Below are 15,419 nucleotides of genomic sequence, written 5' to 3'. Positions count from 1 at the left end.
TAAAGGTTTGATCTCATGCAAGCCACTAATTCTCTCTGAGCTTCAGGCTCTTTGTGTGGTAAAGAATCCTTCCTTCTCAAGATAATTTTGAAGATTAAATAAGAAACTATTAGGAGCTTAAGTATTATCCTAAGAACAGAGAACATATCAATTAATAAAACATAGTTCCCACCTTTCAGAAGATCACATTTTTTGGGAAGAGGAAGAAAAATATACTAACATCAAGTGAGTGCATTCCTTGATAAAAGAAACACATGTGTTATAAGAGCCAAGGAGGGACACATGCTAGTGTCAGGGCCAAGTGAGGTTGAGGGTGAGAAAGGGCTTCCTGGAGAGATGACGTTTGTCTTGAACCTGACAGATACAAAGATGTCACTCAGGAAGGAGAGAAGTCATTCCAGGCAGAAGACGCGCAAGTGCAAGGAAAGAAACAGATAAATCATAGTGATTTTCAGAAGTCACAAGGAATTCCATACAAAAGGTAGTCACTGGGTGATGAGATGGAAAGAGAAAGATGACCCATGAACTTCTATAATCATAAATTGTTTTTTTAATCATGTTGATGAGTTTAGATTTATCTCCAAACAATGTACCAGTAAGAATTTTGAGTAGGGGATTTTCTTTGAAATATTAGTTTGGCAGAACCTTAGAGTATTTATAACATTAAAACCATGGTTTTACCTGAGGCATGTCTTATAGAATAAATGCATTCTATTATTTTATAATTAAATATTATAAAATATGTTTAGATTGTTAATTGCCTATTTTTAACAGTCCTCATATCTTCCTCCATCTGTTTTTATTTCTTTGTTTTGAACGATCACATACTTCAGTTGCCTCTTGGGAAAGGGTGCATGGGAAATAAATTACTTGAGGTCCTTCACATTTGAATCTTCATTCAGTCCTCAGTTTTGATGGATTGCTTGGCCAAGAGTAAATTCCAATTATTCATAGTTTTCCCTCAGACTTTTGAAAGCTTATCTCCTTGTCTTCCCAATTCTGATGTTGCAAACGCAAAATCTCATACCTTCTAATCCCTGATCCTTTGCATGGGACAAATCACCAGTATTCAGAAAATTCATTAAGATGTGCCCTGGCTTGGATTTAATGACTACTTCTAATCTGGAAACCTGTCCCTCCACTTTGAGATGTTTTAATTTTTTATCGTTTTGATAGCTCCTCTTTCACACATATTATTTATTTTCTCTTTTCTCTCTTTCTGTATTTCCACAGAATACTGGGCTTTCTGGTTTAAGTACTTAATTATTTTATATTTTCTCCTATATTTTCTATCTCTTTATAATTTTAAGTGTCTAAGAAATTATTTTAAATTTCAATTCCAACTCTTCTATTTATTTTTATTGTATAATAACCTATGTATTTTTAAAACGTTTAAACATTTTCTAAATAATTCTGTTTATAATATTCTATTCAGGTTTTCATGGGTGAAATATTGTCTCTCATCCACCAAATATAAGGTACAAAAAGGCAAGAGCTATTCTACACATATACCAAGTACCGAGTACAGTGACCAGCATAGATGTTTTATGCTCTGCTTAATAAATCTGAAACACAACCATTGCTTAGAACACTGCTATTGCAAGCAATGAACACACCTTTAAATTGTTGTTCTGTAGCAGAGTCATTTACTATTGCAGTCTATTTAAGGTTACTTCAGTACTACAAATGGGACTCTAGTGAGTAGGAAGAATGATCACAGCATCCAGAGGGAATCTTTTCCTCTTTGTAAAACTTTGAATTCACTGTGTCCACTTGAAACTTTCTGTTGCTTCTTTTCTGTTGTTATTTTTAACTTAAGGGACTTTTCCTTTATACCTTAAATATAGTAAACATCATTATATTACAAAATGCACTGCTTATAGAATTGTTTAGGTAGTATAGAAACCTACATCTCACTTCTGCAAAAGTCTTCCCCAATCACCCAAATCATTCTTTCTACTTCAATTCATTTTCTAAACTCTGAACCACTAATTCCTTTACTCATATTTTTTGCACATTTCAGGAATTAACACTGCCTGTTACATTTATTAAATTTATGAAGTTTGAATGATGAAAAGAATCTGAAATCAGACAGACCTAGATTTGAATTCAGCATACCCTACTAGCCATATGACCTTGAACCTATTACCTAAACTCTCTGAGCTTCAGTTCTGTAATCTTTAAAATGGGAATAAAATAACATCTACCTCATGAAGTAATCATGAGCCATAACGTTTGATAAACTGAAATAGTTAGTAGTCTGTTTTCTAGGAATCAATTTGCAAGGGTAGATAAATAGAAGGTATCTATCAAAAGGTAGAAAATATATCTATCTTTTGATGAACCTTGAGGTTCAATGTTTTTTATTTTCATTTATGTAACTGATAAAGTTGAGAAATCCCTAAGGAGAAAGACAAGATAATCAGCAGAGAAACAGAATGGAAAGGAAGTCTGAACTTGTTAGGCCTGGTTGGAGATGAATCATTTAATAACTATCCTTATTAACTCCTGTCTTAGTTTCTTTATTTTTTCTTTTTTTGTTCAGGACAAACATTACCTAATCTGAATCTGGTTGCTTTTCCTAATCATGTTAAGCCCCCTGAGAAGTGTAATAAAAAATACCAGTTACTTGGGCTTCCCTGGTGGCGCAGTGGTTGAGAGTCTGCCTGCCGATGCAGGGGACACGGGTTCGTGACCAAGACCGGACTGGGAGGATCCCACATGCCGTGGAGCGGCTGGGCCCGTGAGCCGTGGCTGCTGAGCCTGCACGTCCGGAGCCTGTGCTCCGCAACAGGAGAGGCCACAACAGTGAGAGGCCCGTGTACTGCAAAAAAAAAAAAAAAAAAAAAATACCAGTAACAATTTTGTCAATATCTATCCAGTGCCTTAATGTGCCATATATTATTAGAAGCATGGAGGGAAAACATAACTACAACTATTAAAGAATAACATCATGTGGCCTCTAGGGCTTAACTACTTGGACTAATGCATTGCTCTAGGGTTTCAGAGGAGGAAGGGAAATGCAGACTTGAAGCGATGGTGAGGCTGCAGTTAGGGAGTGGCCTTAAGTCATGTCCAGAAAGATGTCCAGGTTTTGATAGACTGAGAGGGAGTGGGAAGCATTTGAGACAGAGAATATTTTGAGTGAAGACCCAGAGAGGAACATGAACTTGCAAATGCAGGAGACTAACTGGCTGTTAATGTTGGAGGAAACCATCAACCATGGTGGACACCTGAAGTGGGCCTAAGAATGTGCGAATGATTTGACGATATAAAAGAATTTCAGCTATGTTCAAGATCACAGAACCAATTATTAGCAAAATCATAAACCCATCCTTTAGTCCAGGCCTCTTTCTAATTCTTTTTTTAAATTAACTTTTATTGGAATATAGTTGCTTTACAATGTGTGTTAGTTTCTACTGTACAGCAAAATGAATCAGCTATACATATACATATTCCCACTCTTTTGGATTTCCTTCCCATTCAGGTCACCACACTGCAGTAAGTAGAGTTCCCTATGCTCTACAGTATGTTCTCATTAGTTGTCTATTTTATACATAGTATTAATAGTGTATATGTGTCAATCTCAATCCCCCAATTCCTCCCACCCCCACTTCTCCCTTGGTATCCATATATTTGTTCTCTATGTCTGTGTCTCTAATTCTTTATACTATATTCATAACATAAAGGTCTCCACAGGGTCTGGGTCAGCATTCTATCAGTTCAGATACATAGAAGCCCTCAAACTTAATCAATAGGAAAGGAAATTCAGAAACCCATGCATGGTCAACATGGGTAGCTATGACCTAGTCCTGATATAACAGCCAGGGTCATTTCTGCAGCCTGAAGATGGGTCTGCTTCAGATCTGCAGTTTTCCATTCACACAGCTTATGCGTCAGCCCCCCATGCAATATACATGGAAGGTGCATATGGAAGACTGCACACTGGTTCCGACACTCCTCATGGCATTACACTGGCCACCTCTCAGGCACACAATAGGTCCCCAGGACGTTTTTCTCCTTACTGCAGTCTACACCTTCTTCCCTTTTGCTCACGAAAATGTGAAATACCCCAGTACATTTGTCTTCTGTTTATCCCTGTTTCTGGACTCCATTTATTGGTTATAATCCATGTTAAGATAAAGACTAGAAAAGGGAACATCCCCAAATGATGGGTAGAGACTTGATATCAGGTCTGCACTCCATACCCAATTGCTCACAAATCACTAACCACCTTCTCTTCAGTTTTCCTGAAATGAGTGACTGTCTTCCCACCTCACATGTAAGCTCCTTGTGTACAGAGGCTGTGATTTATGCCTGATACCCACCCCAGGGAAACACACAGTGTCTGGTCTAGAATTTGGGGTATGTAGGGTCTAATAAGTGTTGACTGATGGATGGATCCATTAAAAGCAAGATGGTTATTACTGGCCAACTGATTATGCTGATGGATGAAGGGAAAGAAAGTAAAACTCATCAATACAAGCATGATTGCAGCCTTCTCTGCAGCAATTTCCCCACTTTTATCTACCCCCACTTCCTCTGGAATGACCTGCCTGGTTATCCATGAGAAACTTCACACCCTTGTCCCCCATGTTGACTCTCACCCCTCTTCTTTCCACTGGCACCTCCTGTATTTTCTTGAGGTTTGAATTCTTAAAAGAGAGCATGTAAACATTCTCCTGCAGCCTGCTGCCTGCCAGTGCCGAAGGCCTCGTCAGTGATGAGCCAGCAGCGGCAGCGCTGTGCTGGGCTGTGTTTTTGCAAGTACAAGACAGAAAATCCATGTAATTACCTCTGAAGCCCAAGAAGCTGTGCCGCCTGACATAACAGCATGTGTAGGAAGCACTTTGTCAGGCCTCTGCTGACTAATTCCCTGCTCCACCTGGGGTTGTGTGTGCGAGTGTGTGTGTGTGTGTGTGTGTAGATGTGAGTGAGTGTGGGCACACCTGTGTCTGTAAATCCCGCCAGCAGTCTCATGGATATTCAGCTCCAAGTCTCCCACCTCTCCCTGATTTACTAGCAATCCCCATTCTGCTTCACCTCAATTCAGTTAAAATCTGGGCTTTGGAAGGTCCTCAATAAAGCCTTACAACGGGGCAGGACACAGTCTTCCCTTTCCCTGGCATGGCAGTCATGCAGGAGGACATACAGTGCTGCTGATCAGAAGCAGAGGAAAATACAGTCTCGGCAACACATCAGCCATAATGAAGTTCAAGGCTGGGGCATCCCTTGAGTTGGGGAAACCAGACCTTTCCAAAGCAGAGTCCTCACATCAGCCCAAAAAACTGTAGGACCTGGACCATCAACATATGGTTTTTGACCTTGCAGCCCCCTGCATTTAAGGTGTAACAAGTTAGCCTGAATATCTAGAACTATCATCTTCCAGAGGAAACCCAGGCTGAAGGAAAGAGACCTAAAGAGCCAGAGAAAACAGATGGATGTACTTCCTCCTCATCCTGCATTACTAGAATTATGGACCTTTGGGCCATTTTTGTAGAAAGACCCTGAGCCTTTATAGTAAATGAACTTCCTGACTTAACCTCACTGATTGGTAATCGTATATAATGAGCAAACATGGGGTACAGAACTGTGCAGAAAGCATATCTCTGCCACCGACTGTAATTGGATGCTTTCTCCATGATATTGCAAGCTGCTTACAACATAGAATTTAATCTTTTTCTTGTCCCCCCCCCCCACTGGTGTATCCCCATCACATTTAACAGTGCCTGGCACTTAGTAAGGACACAATAAATATTTGTCAAATGAATGAATAAATGGACCATTACATTTTCTGAGTCTCTGTTTCTTCTGATGGGGTTTAGGATATGTTACCTTAAAATATGGTTCGTGGCATATTGAAGCTGAAAAAAATTGAGAAAACAGCAGATACAAGAACACCACTCCGATTATTCCCCTGTCCTTCACTCTCCCACCCAATTTCTGTTCTTCCTTGGAACAAGTCATAGAACCCTCCTGTGGGAGGTGTCTTCTCTGTACCCAGAGGAAAGAGCATCCTTATCTCTGAAAACAGAGACACCAAGGAGAATTCTAACAAACAGGGCTTTCTACAAGTTTACTACAGTTTACTACAATTACATCATACTCCTTAACCTGTCACATTCCTCCACGACTGCCCACTCTTCATAAAATATTCAGGTCTGTTTATTTGGGTCTTCATTTCCTTCTAAAATCAGCTGTGTTATGTAAAACTTACATTAAATACCATTGTATATTTTCTCCTGTTAAATTGTTCTCATCAGTTTCATTTTCAGACGCAGCCACAGACCCCAAGAGGGTCCAAAAAACTTTTACCTCCCGTACACTTCACATAGAAAAATAGTTCAATAATATTCTATTTACAAGGTTGCTGTGTGGTTGAAAGGGATAAAATAGACATGAAGTTCTCTAAATAGGTATTACCTTATTTCTCCATCTTCTAAAACAGAAGGCCTGAGGGGCATTTTTTCCCATTTAATAGTACCCTGGAAATAGTTTTCCTAGAGTTTTGGCATATACTGATGGCAGAGAAAGAAATAACCATAAGGTTAATTTTACAGTATTGTGTAGAAACTAGCTTCTCTCCGTAGCCTAACAGATCAGCTCCAAAATCTATAAGAATCCCAGTAGGACTCCTGGAGATGGAAACACAGAGCAGTGAGTGGCTAACATCACACTTGCAGCCAGGCCAGTTCTTCTGGATCCCCTGGCTGTCAATACCTTTCTTCCCAAGCTATGCTCTCAATCCATTCCCTTTCCAGTTGATTTGGAGGAAATAATCTGATGAACACTTACAATAAGGGGCCAGAGGCTGGAATGTAACCTCTTACTTAAATATTCGTATTTTTACAAAGTTAGGGCTAATTCAACCGATGGATCAGTATCAATGACATTTAGGATATCAAAGGAAGAGATGATTTTATACCATAAATAGCTGACTGCTTGAGATGTCATAAGAAAAAGAAATGATCTACCATCCTACTATACATTGGCCACCACCCCTGTCTCCACTGCACTACAGGCTCGATGAAGTGTGGGTATTATTGCTGTTCATGAAGCTGGCCCTGCCCAGATATCTGTCTTTGAGGGAGAGCACTCATCATCTTCAAGCTATTTCTCTGATACTCTTCACTGTTTTGGAAACTTTGTTTTAAAATTGCAGAGTTATATGTACACAAAATCACTGGAAGTAGAATTGGAGGCAGCTATAATCAGCCAAACCAGGTCCCCCAAATTCCCCATGGTATGCCTACTAATGTTTTGTCAGCTGAGTTTCATATGACTTAAGCAAAAAAAAAAAAAAAAAAGAGCCACATGAGCAGTGTGGCTGGAATTATGAGAGCTAATAATGATAACAATGAATAATACATAAATGATAAATCTGCATTGTTCCTTCATAGAGCTTTCTCTAAAGGACTTGAGCTAAGAGACTTGAGCAATGGAGCTCAGTTCCTAAGTGTGAAAGGGTTAATGAAGGCAGAGGGAGACTCACATGGCCTCTCCCCGCTGCTGGCCTAGGATTTAATGAGGTGAGAAAGGGACTTTGCTCATCCCTCCTAATCTTGACTCCTAGTTGATCATCTTGATTAGTGAACCAATCATTCTGACTTGCTTGTGCTATTGCGTATGCTACCAACTACCCATTTTGAAAACTTAACATAAACAAACCCTTCCATTTCCTCAGAGTAAATATTTTGGAAGACATTTCCAAATTCCAGATAAAGATAAACGTTATTTAGTAGGAGGACCAAAACTGGGTGGGCAAAAATTTCCAGTTTTTTTTTTCCTCATAATAACCTCTACAAACATAATTTCCATTATCCTTGTTTTGATTAGAATTGGTCAGTGTATTTATTCCCTTCTTATCCCTTTCTGATAGATATCAGTTTAGCATTATTACAGGAAATTATTTCATCTTGCTCTTATTTTTGTGAGTTTCCTTTAACTTTCTAATTTAAAATAATGGAGTGTGAGATAAAAACAAAACTTACAACAGAAAATATTAATTATTTTGTGTGAAGAGTAAGTAGCAGCTTGGGAATTATGGGGCAGGAATGAGGCAAGGAAAAAATGGAAGAATATAAAAAGGGTTCATGAAATATCTGCATAGAAACTAAAAACAGTGTCCACATCAATAAAAATTATTTGCTCATACATTAAAAGTAAAAAAATGCATTGGGGCCCATTGACATATTTTGCAGGGAAGCAAAGCAGCATATCCACTATCTCTATGTTCAAGGAATGTAAAACTGAGTTGATGGTGTAGGTCATTAAAAAATCAAAACAAACAATAGGAGTAACATAATCATAAAAGTAGTGACATGAGATGCATTGGGGGAAATAGATAATTCATTGTTAAATGAAAAACAGTGACAAGAGCTATAAGTTTAGAGGCCTGGGGAGATCTAAGGAAACTCAAGCCAGATGCCATCTCTTAACAAACCCTAGATATTTGGCCTGGTGCAAATATCTTGAAAATATGCAGCAGCAAAAACGACAAATTCTGTTAAAGTTAAGTAGCATATGCAATTTGGAATTAATCTGATGTAGTTTGCTAATCTTCCCAAACTGTACAGAAAGATGTGTGTGAGAAAAGACCAGTAACACCAGCTTACTGGACTGAGTTTTCTGAGAACATTTCAGGCCCAAACCGGGCTAGAAACATAATGGTGAACACCAGAGGTCAGGATGTGAGGCTCTTTTTCTGCCTGGTACTTGCAGGCTGTGTGGTCTTTGTGAACTAATACCACTCTGACTTTGTTTCCTTTTCTGCAAAGCCAACATAATAGTAACAATTCTAGAGGCTATCAAAAGTCCATGAAATTATTAGATGAGATACTGTATATGAAAGCGCTTTTGAATAATTAAGTAAAAAGTCACATTCAGGTATTATTTTTAACAGTTTATTGAATTATAATTGACATAAAATCCACTGTTTGTATTTAAAAAGTACAATTTGATATGTTTTGACATATACACCCATGAACCCATCAACTCCATCAAGGTAGTGAACATATTTATCACATACCAAGGTCTCCTTGTGCCCTTTGTAATTCCTCTTTCTTGTCTTTCCCTCCACACACCTCCCCAGGCAGCCACTAATCTGCATTCTGTCACCATAGATTAGTTTGTATTTTGTAAAGTTTTCTACAAATGGAAGCACACAGCATGCACTCTTTTGGTTTTTTTTTTTTGGTCTGGATTATTTCACTCAGTGTAATTATTTTAAGATTCTTCCATGTTATTGTGTTCATTCATTTTTAGTTCATTCATTTTTATTGCTAAGTAGTATTCTATGTACTCCACAAATTGTGTATTCATTCTTCTGTTGAAGACCTTTTGGGTTGTCTCCAGGTTTTAGATATTATAAAGAAAACTGTTCTGAGTACTAGTGTACAAATGTTTGTGTACAGGGTAGTGCATAAGCTTTATTTTCTCTTAGGTAAATACTTGGGTGTGGAATGGCAGGATCATATAATAGATATATGTTTAACTTTTTAAGAAACTGCTAAACTGCTTTCTAAAAAAAGTAATCTCATCTACATCCACACGATCAATTATTTTTATAGACTTAAATAAAAGGAAAATTATGATTAATATGTAGTTATTATTTCAGGTGCTTTTTATTTTTTGTACAGATCTATATTTCCTTGTAGTATTGTTTTCAGCATTCTTGAAGGACTTCATTTAACAGGTTTTTTAATATGGGTCTCGTGCTGATGAATTGTTTAAGCACTTGCATATCTTAAAAAGTCTTTATTTCACCTTCAGTTTTGGAAGATATTTTGCATTTGGTATAGAATTCAAGGTTGATTTATTTTTTTTCTTTTCATGATTTAATGTTTTTCTCCAAGGTCTCTTCCACTGTATTGTTTTTGATGAGACATCTGTGTCACCCTTATATTTACTATTCTATATGCAACATGTCTTCTTCCGGCTAAAGATTTTATCTTCATTCCTGATTTTGAACAATTTGATTATAATGTGTTTTGGTGTCATTTTCTTCATGCTTCTTTTGCTTGGGATTTTTTGAGCTTTTTGGATCTGTGGGTTAATACTTTTTATCAGCTCTGGAAATTTTTTACTATTATTTTCTCAGGAACTGCTTTTTCTGTTCCCTCTATTTTCCTGCATCTTTGAGGACTTCTATTAGACAAAACAAACTGTCTGCATTTTTAAAATTATTTTTTATGATTCATTTTGGATATTTTCCACTGCTGTTCACAATTTTTTTTCCTCTGTAATATGTAATAGCCCGTAAGACCCATCCAATGCAGTTTCCATCTCAGATATTGAAGTTTTAATGTACAGAAATTTTATTTGGAACATTTTGTAATATCATCCATGTCTTTAACATTTGAATATAATTATCTTAATGTCTGCTAATTATTACATTTCTGTCAGTTCTGGGTTGATTTTAGTTGATTGATTTTTCTTACCATGTGTTCTATAGTAATGCTCCTTTTCATGCCTGGGTAGTTTTGGTTGGCTACCAGACATTGTGAATCTTATCTTGTTAGGTGCTGGACATTATATATTTCTATAAATACTTGAATTTTGATCTGGGATTAAATTATATCACTCAAAAACACTTTGATCCCTTCAGTTCTTGTTTCAGTGTGTTTTTAGGTGAGTCTAGAGTAGTGAGCCAAGCACTTTATGAGTATTTTCCTTAATGTATCCAATGAATTAAGAGTTTTTCAGTTTAATCGGTGGAGATAGATTATTCTCTGTCCTATGTAAGTACTAGCTAGGCTCTCTGATTCTTTTGGATGATTATTCCCCTTGTCTCAAGCAGTTTCCCCACATGCATTTACTTGTCAGTACTCAGCTGACTACTCTGGGCCAATCCCTTACAGATCTCCAGGATTCTCTCTGAACTATGTCCTTTCCAGCACTCTCTTCTATGAATTTTAGCTACATTGGCCTCCCCAGGTTCTCAATTCTCTCTCCATATCTCAGAATTGTTTCTGGGATCTGCTTCATTTCTCATTCCATAGTGTCATGGCTTGAAAACTCTCTAAAGTCAGTAAGCTAAGATGATTGTAGGGCTCACTTCTTTGTTTCCAGTGTTCAGGGATCACTATTCTTTGTTGCCTAATGTCCAGTGGCTTGAATACTGTTGTTGCATATATTTTGTCTTTTCTTTTTTTTTTTTTGGTTGTTTCACGTATTAGGCTAAATCTAGTCCCTTTTTCTGCATCTGTACAGAGGGAAAATTTGCCAATGTTAAGCATTATTATTAGAAAATTATCATTGTTTAAAAATATAGAGACCTTTCAATAATAAAAAGGTGAATGGACAGACAGAAAGATAGACCTATATATAAATGGGTGTAAATCTATTATTCTTAAAACATGCTAATATTTCTACAGCAGCCATGAGGCAGGGAACACAGGGATGAGTAGAGAAGGGTCTTCATATACTTCTCCAGCCTAAGTCCTGTTATGTTTTCCATTATCTCTTTTATTCACTGGAACTCATCAAATAATTATTTTGAAATGGTTTGAAAATAACTGGCTTTTTTAGTGTGATATTAACTGCCTTTAATTATCTGCTTTGACTTGATTTTGTAAGTTGGAGCACAACACAGAGCTCAGCCATCCTGATCACTTGTATTGTTCCCAGTACATTTTTTCTGTTTCAGGCTTCTTTGCCTCTGTTCATGATATATCCTTATGTGAGATTTATTTTGTAGTCCTTTTTCCCTACCTTCTCCCATTCTGTTGAAAACCTACTCATTTGAACACCCTGAAGTTTCTAAGACCTGCACAGTCATTAACTTCCTGTAAACTGTAGTAGGATGCATCAGTTTTCTTTATGCTCTCTCTGTATCCCTGTACCTATGACTTTCTTAGATCTTAAAAAATGCCCTGCAGTTATAGCCTCTTTGTTACATAATATCTCTGCCAGATTTATTTTTATATTCCAAATATACCTGAACATTAGCTAATGCATAGTCAATATTCAATAAAATTTTCTTGAATGAATGATAGCATATATGCATGAGTAAATAGTAGCAAGTATGTGAGAGTTTGTATGCACTACAATCTGTCAGATACAAAACCATGCTCCATATTCTTTCCAATAAGAGGTTTATTTCCACCTGTAACTATGATCAAACTTAAAAAAATAATAATAATTAGGATAAACTTAATTTCACAGTCTACTCCATGGTTTCTGTTCTTTTATTTGTCTGTTTATTGTTTGTTTGTTTTCATGATTTGTTGATTTATTCTTAGCTCAGGGCTTCAATGATATGCTGATTTATTTCCTGCCCTTCGCGTTTTTATTTTCTCCTTCTCTATTAATGCACAATTCAAGGAAGCATTGATTGATTTTGACAAGTGGTAGAATTGGGTGGGTGGGTCAAGGAGAAAGATTATTCTTCCATCTCTTTCTCAAGAAAGAAAGAGATGGAAGCATAGACGCAATGCCACCTTCTAATGTTCCTGCACATTTTTGCCTGAGGACTTTTTAAATCTCAGGCTGCCAGGTAGTTGTAAGTGGTATCAATTAATCGAGATTTCAGAAGCTAAAAATCAATTTCTTTTTTCTTAAATTCACATTAAGGATCAAGATTATTTTATTATTACATAGAATGAATTCAGCCAATAGAAACCTGTTCATTCACCTAGCACAAGGAGGAGTTGAAGTAGGAACAAGGAGAAAGTAATGGAGATCTGATTTAATTATGGCAGTGCCATCAGTCAGAAGTAGGTGGTACAGGTTCACTCATGCTTTCCTGCCAGCTTGCATTGACTTTCCTTTCTCCTTTGTGTAACTAAATTTCACCCATCTTTCATGGACCCTCACCTCCAGGAAGACTTCCTTTTTCCTTCCTTTGTGCTTGTCCAAACTAACTTAGCACTTTAAATATGAAACACTCAGCCTGGTTCTCAATTACCATGCCCTATATTGTTTTATAGCATCCTGTCATATACTGTGATATCTCATCTTTGATAGGACTTTGTATCTTTCTTCAATTTTTTACACAGTGACTGGCAAAATATGGAGCAAACAGCAGGTGTGTTGGTGAAGGTTCATTAATTATGCTTTATAGCTTGGCTGATGGACATTTGTGGCCTCATTGTTTTAGCATCTCTCCCTCTACCCATGCTCCCTACAGGTGTACATGTAGAAGCTAGAGAAGGGAACTCTGAAAACATACTTCCCTAATTTTAAGGAATGCACCAGTAATCACCTAGGGAGACTACAGGATGGGTACCCTCACTGTCTTACTAATAACAGATTCCATATTAAGCCACTGAGCATGGCCTCATCCAGTTTCTCAAAACAGCAAGCAATCAAGCTTGCTGTTTGTTAAGCTAGTACAAAACCTTTATCTTAATGTGAACCACTAGGCAATCAAATATAGATCGAGAACATATCACACATAATAACTTCTGGTGCCCTTTTTATGTTCCTGAATTTTACTGAGTAATTTATAAGAGAAAGAAAAAAATCTATCAGAACTGCAGAAGAACACTTCTATCCACAAGCAAGCTATTTATCCAGAATATTGAAGTAATAACAGAAATATGTAGGAAGCAATAGGTCAACTAATTGGGGGGGGAAGAAGTGAGTAAGCAATTCATATCAGTAAATAATTACAGTCCAACACTGTGTTGTAAATGAAAATCATCATCATTAATAACAGCAATCTAGTTCCAAGGAAAGCTGCTCCTTGAAATAGAAAAGTTTGTAGCTAACATTTCCTCTTCCCCAGTCATTCTCATGAGGATTAGGGTCTGGAGAGCACTACACATTTAGAGTCAAGAAAATTCATATGAGGCATCACTTTATGGGGAAAAAAATTATAATTTTTTTTTCTGTTTCTGGGGACTGAAGTAAAATTTTCTATAGCTCTACCTGTGTTAATCCTTTATGCAAATTGGCATTACAAGGAAACTTTTGCTTTATGGTCCACCTACTCTGATAACCGGTTGACATTTCATGTCCTATGTTTCTGCTCTAACACTGGGTTCCATACTGCTGGCTCACTTAGCACTGACAGTCGTATGCTGATCCCTGCACTCTTGCTGCCACTACTCCTACTGTGGCAAATTCTGTCATAAGACACCATGGGAAACACGGTTCATGCCCACAGAGAAATGTGAAGAGTGGGCACCATGACAGGATTCACACACATACCTTTTGACATAGAGACTCAGAGCACCATCTAAAGATGCTGCTGCTGACGGACTCGCCCTTCCTGTGGGTGGGTGACACGCCACAACTGTGCAACCTCCCCAAGGTCATGTGCACCCGCTACAACCCCCTCCCCATGTCCACAGCCCTCCTCGGAGACACGTCTGACACAACGTCCGGCCTCACCCAGCGCTTAGCCAGGAAGACCAACAAACAGGTGTTTGTCAGCTATAATCTTCCAAACACTGACAAGCAGCTTTGCGTCACTGGTAGAAAACAGGATCAAGGACGAAATGGAGGCTTTTCCAGAGAAGTTCTAGCCCAGCCGGCGACAAGGACATGAGACTCACGCACAGCGGACTTTTGAAGAAATGGATTGGATCTCGCTGGCTGTCAGCATGTTAAATAAAAATAAATAAATGATGAAGTAGGCACTCCACAATAAGATGAGATTTTTTAAAGTTTCTTCCATGATGAAGAGTGCGTATATATCCATCCACATTCTTATGCTCCCTTCCCTTTGGGAGGTAATTATCGGGGTTTTCCCAACAAGAACCAGAATTAAGAAACAAGGTGTGGACCTTAAGTTGACACACTGTATGGAGTACGATTGGGATATCTCTTCCTCAAGCTGGAGAGAAATAACACCTATGCTCTTAACTGGAAGGCTTAGTCACGTTTGGAAATTTACCCTGTTAGTGTAGTTGCTGCCACATTCGGTTCCTATAAAGTACACAGTGAGGTTTGATGTCCACTCACATTCTGAGGGGAGACAGTTTACCAAATCACCTCTGATAGACCTGCCAATAAACTGGGCTTCAGTTTGATAAGGAGTGATTAAGGGAAATGTTCAGAAGTTGGTGGCTGGGGAACTGAGTGTCTCATTCGTGTCTCAGTGAGTTGGATCTGGGGAAGGAGCCTCTTGCCTCTAACTTGTCAAAAGTTGCTCCTCCCCAACCCCCTTGTGGGAGGCAACCAGACTGGAGACAAGTTAATGAAGAGACCTCCTCCATTTCTAAGTGTTAGAGAAAGCTGAAAGACAAGACTGTCAGCATTAAATTACTATTTTATTCTCCTTTTATTAAGTAACTCTTCTCTTTTTTTAGCATCTTATTGCAGTATAATTGCTTTACAATGGTGTGTTAGTTTCTGCTGTATAACAAAGTGAATCAGCTATACATATGCATATATCCCCATATCTCTGCCCTTCTGCGTCTCCCTCCCACCCTCCCTATCCCACCCCTCTAGGTGGTCACAAAGCACCGAGG

General features: G+C 38.0%; 1 pseudogene; it reads left to right on the top strand.

Annotated features, from left to right (window-relative positions):
• The first annotated feature begins 14,188 nt into the window (after positions 1–14,188).
• On the top strand, positions 14,189–14,471 carry LOC132503254 (proteasome assembly chaperone 4-like; annotated as a pseudogene).
• The last annotated feature ends 948 nt before the right edge of the window (positions 14,472–15,419 follow it).

This window comes from Mesoplodon densirostris, chromosome 15 (assembly GCF_025265405.1).
Source record: "Mesoplodon densirostris isolate mMesDen1 chromosome 15, mMesDen1 primary haplotype, whole genome shotgun sequence".
Taxonomy (NCBI): Eukaryota; Metazoa; Chordata; class Mammalia; order Artiodactyla; family Ziphiidae; genus Mesoplodon; species Mesoplodon densirostris.
The sequence above is the reverse complement of the archived record's forward strand: the minus strand, read 5'-3'. Positions and strand labels throughout refer to the sequence as shown.